This window comes from Phaseolus vulgaris, chromosome 1 (assembly GCF_051622355.1).
Source record: "Phaseolus vulgaris cultivar YP4 chromosome 1, ASM5162235v1, whole genome shotgun sequence".
NCBI lineage: Eukaryota > Viridiplantae > Streptophyta > Magnoliopsida > Fabales > Fabaceae > Phaseolus > Phaseolus vulgaris.
Window position 1 is genome coordinate 37,556,780 of NC_143498.1, and position 11,195 is coordinate 37,567,974.

Consider the following 11,195-nt stretch of genomic DNA (forward strand, 5'->3'; position numbering starts at 1 on the left):
TCGAATTAAGATAATTATTTTTTAAGAACCTAATTTAATTAGGAAATATATTTATTATGCATAAATATTTTTAACATTGTATTTTAGTAAAATAATTATAAAACATTTAGATAGTATAGTTTATTTTCTATACATTAATTTTGATATTATAACATTGCATAGTGTTTGTATCTGTATAATTCAATTAAGTAAAATATTTAATATTTTTAATAAATAAATTAATCACATTTAACTTAAATTTTATTTTAATATATTATGAATAATAATTTATTATTATTTTTAAAATAAAAATTACTTTTATATAAATAAAAATATTTTATACTTTAGATTATGCATATAGAAATAAATAATAATGATTATTTTTTATATTAATATAATTAGTAAATCTTAAAATAAAACATGTAATTTATGATTGGTAGTGTAAAAGTATAATAGAATTGTAAAATAAATGTTAAACTAAAGATAGAAAGAGAAATAGAATGGAGTAGGTCTTTTTTATATTAGTGGTTTCAATTATTAAGACTACATTAAAATCTCCAAGTTATTAACGACTCTAAATTATAAGAATAATTTGTAATCACTTCTGGAATATTCTTTAACTTATTTCTTTGAGCAAAATTTTGTATATTTTTTTTCGTAATAAATTCTTTAGATTTGTAATCACTTCAAAATTAATTAAAAAAATTATTATACACGAAAGTCTGATGAATTAAAGAAGTTCATGTTACTAAACAAAATACTCAAAGAAAGAAAAATATAGTTTTAGCTAAGCTTAAAGAGGATTTGTAGATGAATTGTTCGTGTCTTTTTGTTTGTGAATGTTTACATATGAAACTTTAGAATGCACTGAGACATTAATGGTATATTGAGGTTGAATCAATTTCATGAAGAGAGATAAAACCATCATATTGCATTAAATGATATTTAATATATCAACTCACTTCTCAATAAGATGACATAATCTATTTATCTTGTTTTATGTATTAGATTATCTTTGACTTTGTATAATGGATTGAGATTTTGACTATATTATTGACTTTTCTCCATACCTTTTTGCCCACAATGTGTGCATATGTATGTCTTCAAAAGAGTATGTAGATGAACTATGCATGCCTTCAAAAGAGTGTGTAGATAATACAAAAATGTAAATAATACAAATGCTACTTTTTTATTTTATATTTAATCATTAAAATAAGGGTCTTAACCATATTTGTATAATAACTCCCCACCCTTTTTTTTAATGATATATAACATAAAACATAATTTACAATATAAATATATATATATATAACTATAATTAAAGAATATAAACAAAAATAGTATTCACCTTTTTCTAATATAAAGTTACTCATTTTGTTGATCTTTATTTTTTTTTTCTCTAAAAGAGTTCTTCATTTTCCTATTCTCCTTTTCTTTCTCTTTATTCAATTGTTTTGTTTTTCTTTTTATAGTTTTACATTCATATTTCTGATCTCATTATCTTTCTCCTTAATAGTAATGATGTAAGCTTCATATTTCGTTTCTCTCTTCCTTTTGTCTTGTTACATTTACTATTGCTAGTAAATGCATTTTTCTTTCAATTATTTTAGCATTTTTACCACGACCGCTTTTGTTATGTGTGGTTTAGTAAATTTATATCTTTAAGGTTCCTAAATCATCTGACACTACTAGACTATCTCAGTAGACTGTCTAGTCTCATGTCATTTATTGAGACATGGACTATTTGATGAAATTGTCTAGTGACTACTTTGTCTTGAAATGAAAAGCGTTATTCATGTGTCTTCCTCATTAGTGTTATGCATGTTTCACGTGTGTCAGTTATAACTATATTTGCACTATAATAGAGCCTCACACCTTGCGTTTTATGGTAACTTTTAGTTGAAAGTTTGAGTTGTATCTGAGTGAGAATTTGTTGAAAGAGAAAATGCTAACTTGTAATCTTTGTTGTTGATCAAGAGTGATCAAGGGCTTTGAAGAATCCAAATCCAAGTGTTTGATGCAAGGCTGGAGTTGCTGCTGTGTTTCGGGTAGGATCTGGGTAGTTTAAAAAGTGTAATCCACTCTTTGTTGAATCTAAAGCTAATGTGTTTTAAAACCTTTTTGAATTTAAGTATTTTTCAAACTAAGTGAAAAACAACCTATTGTTTTGTCGAAACAACCGATTGTTTTACTCTTAGGTGTTTTTGAAAAGGTTGAAAACTGTTTTGGTTGGTTGACTTGCTGTCAAACCAAAACAATCGATTGTTTCTTTGAAAATCCTAACAGAATTTTGTTTTGGTGGGTTGAATGTGCTTTAAATGATTTCCAACTGAATACGCTCCTTCATTAAATGTTTTGACCAATATTTGAAAAGTATAAAAAGTTTGTTCATGTTTTAAAACAAACAAGTGAAACAGATTTGAGTTTTTTTCAGTTATGAGAAAGATTGATTTCAAGTTTTGAACATTCACATCAAGCTTTGGGTTTTCTCAAGAAAGAGTGGAATATGAGTGCATCTGTATTGATTTCAGATTATTATGTAAACAAGTGTAATTCTTTCTGAATCTTCTGTAATCCTGGTGTTATTGCCAAGGAGTGTTGTGTGTTCTTGAGGTAGTCAAGATCAACATTCTTGGTGTGTGTTGTGCCAAAGTGAGTGTGTTTCTTGAAGGGTTCAAGGTCACTACTTTGGTGGTTTGTGTGTAATCTGTTTTAATTGCTTAGTGGATTACCCAGTGGCTTCTGGGGACTAGATGTAGCTCTTGGTTTAAGAGTGAACCAGTATAAACTGTTGGTGTATCTCTTTCTTCCCTTAAACTCATTTAAATTCAATTGTTATTACTTTACTGGTATAAACAACCGATTGTTTCGCAGAAACAACCAATTGTTTTTCTGGTGCTTTGCTGTTTTGTGCTTAAATTCTTGGCTAACTGAAATTCTAATCTGGATTCACACAAAGGATTTTGTTCAAGCTGAAAAAGTTTTCAAAAACCCCTCTTAAACAATTCACCTCCCCCCCCCCTCTCGTTTAAGGCCATATATTCTAACATTTATGATATAGTGAATTATTTCGTAGACATAGGTTGAAGTTCATTAATACTTCAATCAAACTACACTAGTTTTCTGTGTGTGATTCTTTCTTATTCCTTTTTTTATTGTTTACCTTTAATCGTTTACACGGTGTTCTTTCTCTATAACAGTTTCATTTATGTGGTAAATCCTCTGCATTGAATTTCACTGAGTTAATACCAAACAAATTGATGCATTGAATATGGAATGCAATCATCATGACTTTTGCAAAGTATGAGGCTGCAAAATTCATTAGTCTGAACGATTCATGCGTGACATTTTGGTTTAACAAGGCCTCCTTGAAGTTTTGGAGGGTGAATCCAATCTTGATGCTTTCATGACAAAGAAGAACAAGAAAACGCTATTAGATAAGGCTCACAATGTCATTATTCTTAGCCTCAGTAATAAGGTGTTAAGGCAAGTTTTGAAGAAGAATGCAACATAACTATGGACTAAGATTGAGAGCTAGTACATGACTAGAACAAGTGTTGTACTAATATAAGATGAGTAGTGATAGGCAATTAATGAATTGCATGAGTTCAACAAGTTCGTCCTTGATCTGGAGAACATTGATATGTAGATAGGAGATGAGGATCAAGCATTGTTGTTGTTGTTTTCATTACCTAAGACGCACAATCACTTCAAGGAAACATTGTTGTGGAAGAGATACTTTCTCTCTTAAAGAGGTTCAAGCTACTCTAAGAAGTAAGAAGTTAAATGAGAAGTTTCAAGTTAAGGCGTTTGGTGTTGGAGATGATCTTGTAGCAAGGGATAGACCGTCTTACCAGTGATAACAAAAGAGCTAAAAAGAGGTCAAAGTTGAGGACGAAGAATGGTGGAAATAAATCATCCATTAAATGTAACCATTGTAATAAGGAAGGACACACCAAAAGGTTTTATCCAAATAGGCAAAAGAAGACTACCAACCTAGACAAACTGTTTGGGTCTAGCAAATAGCCTAATGTATCGTGAGATAAACTCATACTCTGTTAAGTTCATGTACGAAATTGGAGATTAATAATCCAGGTGAAAATACAACAGTTTATAAGATGTTTTGGAAGGTGTAAACTTTACCATTTGAATAATCTTTTTCATGGATGATACTCCTAAATAAAGTGGAAACAAAAGACAACTCGAGGAGTAGCGAAATAGGTTTTGATAACAATATGTGTGGTTTGCAAGAGGAACTAGTTAGTCACATTTTCTTTAATTGTATAGTAGCTTAAAAAGTTTGGAACATGTACAATAAATGGGTAAGGGTAATCACAATTCATAATAATCTAGCTAAAATTCATTTCCAACTTTTCAGTATCATGAAATTCAATGGGGAAGTGGATAAGATTTTAAAAATTATGTGGATAGTCATTGTTTGGAATATATGGAATCAAAGAATTAGAGTGAATGAATTTGCAAATGTGGAGGAGGTATTTAGCATGACACAATTAAAAACTTGGGCTAGGTTAGGATATAGATTCCCAAAGCCAAAATTTCATATTATGAATGGTTTTAGTGCGAAAATATTTGTGTTAAATTCATGTTGTAGTAACATGGGTAACAAAGTAGAGATATTTTTTAATAGGAAGTGTTGTAGGTTCATTTTCAAATGGATTGGAGGAGTTGAAATAGGGTTCTTCAATTGGTATGGTGTGAGAGTTTTTGGTAACAATAGTTGCTATGTAGAAAAAATTATGTATTGATTGTCAGCAAGGAATTAAAACAGTAGGGTACTTGCAATAAGTGACAAACTTGGGATAAAATGCTATACAAAAGCAGTATTAGGAGGGATAAAAAATAACACTAAATAATGAATGTCAAAATCTTTACAGAAAGTTGGGAAATGGCCAAACTGTGGGAGAGGTTTCGGATGCTTCAGACTACAAATAATAATAATGCAGCCATCATATGGATTATCCTTTTAGGGTTGTACACCTCTTGCATCATTTCTTCAAGTTACTTTGAAAGAAAACGTAGGGAATAAGTTGAACATGCAAAATGAAAGGACCACAGGGGAAAAGTGATGGTAGAAAAAACTAGGAACCACAAAAGCAAAGTAGTTTCTATTTTGAGGGAAAAAGGTGAAAAGGGTGGTGAAATCACTTTTATGGTAGGCTATAAAAGAAGACATGAATTTAGGTCTTTATTCTATGCTTGGTTTTTGGCTTTGGTACTGGAGATTGGCATATTAACAATTTTTTCCTAAATTTCTTGTAAAAAGACAAGGCTATTATGAATATATTGATGGTTCATGGTTGCATATTTATCATATGATACTATTGTAATCTAATATGCTTGAAGGGGCTATCTAGTTGTGTCTATTTATTTTACAAAGATCATCTGAAGCAAGTATTCACACTTTGGAGGAGAATGTTTATCAGAGAGTAAATGAATGAGATCAACAACAATATGAGATTTCAAATAGAGATTTATGTTCATGATTTTGGAAGGAAACAACTAAAGACAAATCATAGATCCAAGTTGATGGGATAAACAACCATGGCAAACATGCACATTAAAACAATTGAACATAATTGTTCTTAGATTATTACAAATTTAGCAGATTATTTGGTAAGCGGGTTGTTTAAGATTGTGGTAGTACAAATGTTTTTTTTTTTTTGGAATAAGATGTTTCATCTTTGTGTTGGGGATGAAAATGAAGGTTATAGAGAAAAGTAAAGGGAGGCCGACTTACTCTGGCTATATATATATATATATATATATATATATATATATATTGATTAAAAAAAGTACATAAAAATTATATTAATAGTATATGATAAGATTCTTTAGTTATCTTATTGAAACTTATTAAAGCGACCATTTATAATGAAATTCACTCTTTTAAAATATAGGCATATATATTATGTAAAATTATGTATGTTGATAATTATTAAATTGAAAAATAATTATTAAAATTGTGATAATATATACATGCACTATAAAGTATTACACATTGCTAAAATTTCCAAACATATACTTTTCACAAATTGATTGTGATTAAGAGAAAAAAGAAGAAAGAAAAAGAAAATTCAAGCATTATCTCATTTTCTCTATTATCGTTTCATTTGTGTGGTAAATCCTCTACTTTTTTTTTATCGATGGTAAATCCTCTACATAGTTAAATACTAACAAATTGATGCATTGAACAAGGAATACAATCATCATGACTTTTGCAAAGTATGAGGTTGCAAAATTCATTAGTCTGAATGATTCATGCATGACCTTTTGGTTCAACAAGGCCTCCTTGAAGCTTTGGATGGTGAATCCAATCTTGATGCATCCATGATAGAGAAGAACAAGAAAACGCTATTAGATAAGGCTCACAATGTTATTGTTCTTAGCCTCAGTAATAAAATGTTAAGGTAAGTTTTGAAGAAGAATGCAACATAACTATGAACAAAGATTGAGAGCTTGTACATGACTAAAACAAGTATTCTATTGATACAAGATGAGTAGTGATAAGGCAATTAACAAATAACTGCATGAGTTCAACAAGTTCGTCCTTGATTTTGAGAACATTGATATGCCGATAGGTGATGAGGACCAAGCATTGTTGTTGTTGTATTCATTATCTAAGATGCATAATCACTTCAAGTAAGCATTGTTGTGGAAGAGATATTCTCTCTCTTAAAGAGGTTAAAGCTACTCTAGGCAGTAAGAAGTTAAATGAGAAGTTTGAAGTTAAGGCGTTTGGTACTAGAGATGACCTTGTAGCAAGGGGTAGATCGTCTACCAGTGATAACAAAAGAGGTAAAAGAAGGTCAAAGTTAAGGACGAAGAATGGGGGAAATAAATTATCCATTAAATGTAACCATTGCAATAAGGAAGAACACACCAAAAAGTTGTATCCAAAGAGGCAAAAGAAGACTACCAACCTTGGCAGACTGTTTGGGTCTGGCAAATAGCCTAATGTATCGTCTGCGTCTGGTGAAGCAATACTAGTGGAAGATGATTACAAACCATCAAAAGTTCTTATGTTGTCAAGTAGGATGATGGTTGTGAGTGGATAATGAATCTGGATGTTCATTCCATATAACACCTAATTGTTTGTGGTTCTAAGAGTTTAGAACATGTAAAGGAGGTTCAATTCTTCTTGTTGACAATAAGTCTTGTAAGATAACAAAAGTTGGAACCATCATGATTCATCTCCATGATGGAACTAGGAGAGTACTTGAGGAAGTTAAGTTTGTATCTAGCTTGAAGCACAACCTTATATCCCTTAGTGAGCTTGAAAAGAAGGGTAGTGTGTTTAACGGTGAGAAGGGAGTGTTGAAGGTGTTGAGAGGAACCATGGTTGTAATGAAGGGTGTGAGGAAGAATGACATGTATGCCTTGGTTTGAGTGGGAGAGATATTGAGTGAGCGAGTTAATGCCACAAGTAACAAAAAACACATTAGAAAAGAAAATTGAGGATTAATGAAAATGGAAGGATAGTGAGATAAACTCATACTCTGTAAAGTCCATGTACAAAATTGGAGAATAATAATCCAGGTGAAAATACAAAATTTTATGAGATGTTTTGGAAGGTGTAAACTTTACCATTTGAATAATCTTTTTCTTGAATGATACTCCTAAATAAAGTAGCAACAAAAGACAACTTGAGGAATAAAGAAATAGGTTTTGATAATAATATGCGTGATTTGTGTGGTTTGCAAGAGGAACTAGTTAGTCACATTTTCTTTAATTGTATAGTAGCTTAAAAAGTTTGGAACATGTACAATAAATGGGTAAGGGTAATCACAATTCATAATAATCAAGCTAATATTCATTTCCATCTTTTCAGTATCATGAAATTCAATGGGAAAGGGGATAAGATTTGAAATTTTTTGTGGATAGTCGTTGTTTGGAATATATGGAAATAAAGAACTAGAGTGAATGAATTGGCAAATGTGGAGGAGGTATTTAACATGACACAGTTAAAAACTTGGGCTTGGTTAAGATATAGATTCCCAAAAGCTAAAATTTCATATTATGAATGGTTTTAGTGTCAAAATATTTGTGTGAAATTCATGCTGTAGTAAAACATGGGTAACAAAGTAGACATACTTTTTAATAGGAAGTGTTGTAGGTTCATTTTGAAATGGATTGGAAGAGTTGAAATAGGGTTCTTCAATTAGTGGTTTGTGATAGTTTTTTGCAACAATAGTTGCTATGTGGAAACAATTCAATATTGATTGTCAGTAAGTAATTAAAACAATAGGGTACTTGCAATAAGTGACAAACTTGGGATGAAATGGTATTTAAAAGGACCAGTAGGGAAAAGTGATGCTAGAAAAAAATTGGAACTATAAAAGCAAAGTAGTTTCTATTTTGAGGGAAAAAGGTGAAAAGGGTGGTGAAATCACTTTATGGTAAACTATAAAAGAATACATGAATTTAGGTGTTTATTCGATGCTTAGTCTTTGGCTTTGGTACTAGAGATTGGCATATTAATAGTTTTTCCTAGATTTCTTGTAAAAAGGCAAGGCTATTATGAATATATTGATGGTTCATGGTAGCATATTTATCATATGATACTATTGTAATATAATATGATTGAAAGGGGCTATCTAATTGTGTCCATTTCTTTTACAAAGATCATCTGATTCAAGTTTTCACACTTTGGAGGAGAATGATTCATCTCCATGATGGAACTAAGAGAGTACTTGAGGAAGTTAAGTTTGTATCTAGCTTGAAGTGCAAATCTTATATCCCTTCCTGAGCTTGAAAAGAAGGGAATGTTGAAGGTGTTGAGAGGAACCATGGTTGTAAGGAACCATGGTTGTGATGAAGGGTGTGAGGAAGAATGACATGTATGCCTTGGAATGTGTTATAGTGTCTGGTTCAAAGTTTATTGTCGAGCTTACCGTTTTTCCAAGACTGAAATATGACATAGAAGGTTAGGTCATGTAAGTGAAAAAAACTTAATTGAGTTGAAGAAGTAAGACTTGTTTGGTAGTGAAAAAATCGAGCAATTAAGATTTTGTGAACATTGTGTCTAAGGAAAATATTTTAGAATTCATTTTAACATAGGACAATAAAGGACAGAGGGAACCCTTGATTATGTCCATGTTGACCTATAGAGACCATCTACAACTCCATGACACTCTAGTGCTAAATACATATTGTTTATACTAGACAACTACTTGAGGAAATTATGGATCAGAAGACGAAGGACAAAGCCTTTAAGAATTTCAAGAGCTAGAAGCGTTTAATGGAGAACCAAATAGGTAAGACAGTCAAATGGTTCATAATTGATAAGGGTCTTGAATTCTATTCAAAATTGTTCAACACCTTCTGCAAGGAGAATGACATTACAAGGCATCGAATAGTAGTAAGGACTCCTCAATAGAATGACCTAACTTAGACATTCAATAGGACCATTCTGGAAAGAGTCAGACGCATTTTGTTAAGTGTTGGAGTTCCAAAGGTGTTTTGGACTGTAGTTGTTGTTACTACTGCCTCCTTAATCAATATATGTCCCACAACAATGCTAAAGATGAACCCTTTTTTAGTAAATCTTGTCAAGACATTCCCCCAACCTTGATCACTTAAGAATTTCTTGTTGTGTTTCCTATGCTCAGATGAGGCAAGAAAACTAGATGCACGTGCTATAAAGTGTATGTTTTTAGGCTATCTAGAAGGTGTTAAAGGATATTGTCTATGGTGTTTTGAGCCAAGATTGTAAAAATGTATCATCAGCAGGACGTCATCTTCAATGAAACTGAAATGGCTTATAAGCAAAGAGTTTCAGAATGTGAGTTTTGGAGTATCTAGATGGTGAAAAAGTTCACATTGAGGTGGAGTCTGACAAAGAAACATTTGATTTCTTACAAGATAGTGCGTTCGACGATTTATGGGATGACAAACAAGAAGATTATGATGAAGAAAAATGTTTTGATGATTACATGCTTGCTATAAATAGCACGAGGAAAACAATAAGACTTGTAAAGAGGTATGGATATGCAAAGCTTATTGCATACTCCTTTGTGGTTGCTAACTAGATGTTAGATGATGAACTGTCTAGTGTATCCTTTATACTATCATGTAAAGAGAGAACTCAGTGGTTAGACACCATGAATGAGGAGATAATTCACTTCATTTGAAAATAACCTAACTTTTATCTGTAGACTTGTGACTTCTAGGTTGGCTAATTATAAATGAATTTTCTAACACAAAGATGGTAATCCAAAAATTGGTCAATGAAAATTCTAGGTGAGGTTGGTGGTTAGAGGCTTTACTCAGAGAGAATGAGTAGATTATAATGATGTCTTTTCTCCTGTAGTAAAGCACATATCCACTTGGATATTGTTAACCATGGTTGTTGAGCTTAACCTTAAGCTTGAACAGATGGACGTTAAGACTTTGTTCCTATATGCAGACTTAAAGTGGACCATTCATTAAGCAACCAAAAGGATTTCACATAAGAGTCAAGGAGGATTATGTTTGTAAGTTAAACATATTTTTGTATGGTCAAAAAAAGTTCCCTAAGGTATGGAACAGGTGATTTGATGAGTTCATTGCATGTATTGGTTTTGAACGTAACAAGTATGACACTTGCGTCTACTTCAAGTTTCTAGCATAAGGCATGATCGTTGTATTACTATTGTATGTAAATGGCATTTTAATAACAAGCAATAGTAAACCTCAGGTGTAGAAGGTTAAAAGTGAACTAAACAACAAGTTTGAAATGAAAGATCTTGGAGCTACTAGGAAGATTTTGGGGATTGTTATCACTAGATGACGTGATTTGAAGAGTATGTACTTGTCATAAGATTCCTATCTCAGAAAAATCCTCAATAAGTTTGGGATGACAAACTTAAAACATGTATCCACACCTTTTATGTCTCATTACAAGCTCAATGATGAACAATCTCCTAAAAGGGTGGAGGAACAATGTTATATGGATGGTCCTCCATATGCTAACATTTTTTGTTCTATTATGTATGTTATGGTCTACACACACCCTGATATAACATATGTTGTGAATATTGTTAGCATATTCATGTTTAATCCTGTGTGAATTCATTGGAAAACTCTTAAGTGAATTCTTTGTTATTTAAAGGGATTACTTGAAAGAGTCTTGGTTTATGGTGGTGCTAGACGGTCTGCCATAAATGCTCTCATAGAAGGTTTTTTTTTATTCAGACTATGTTTGGCGTTTGGACACC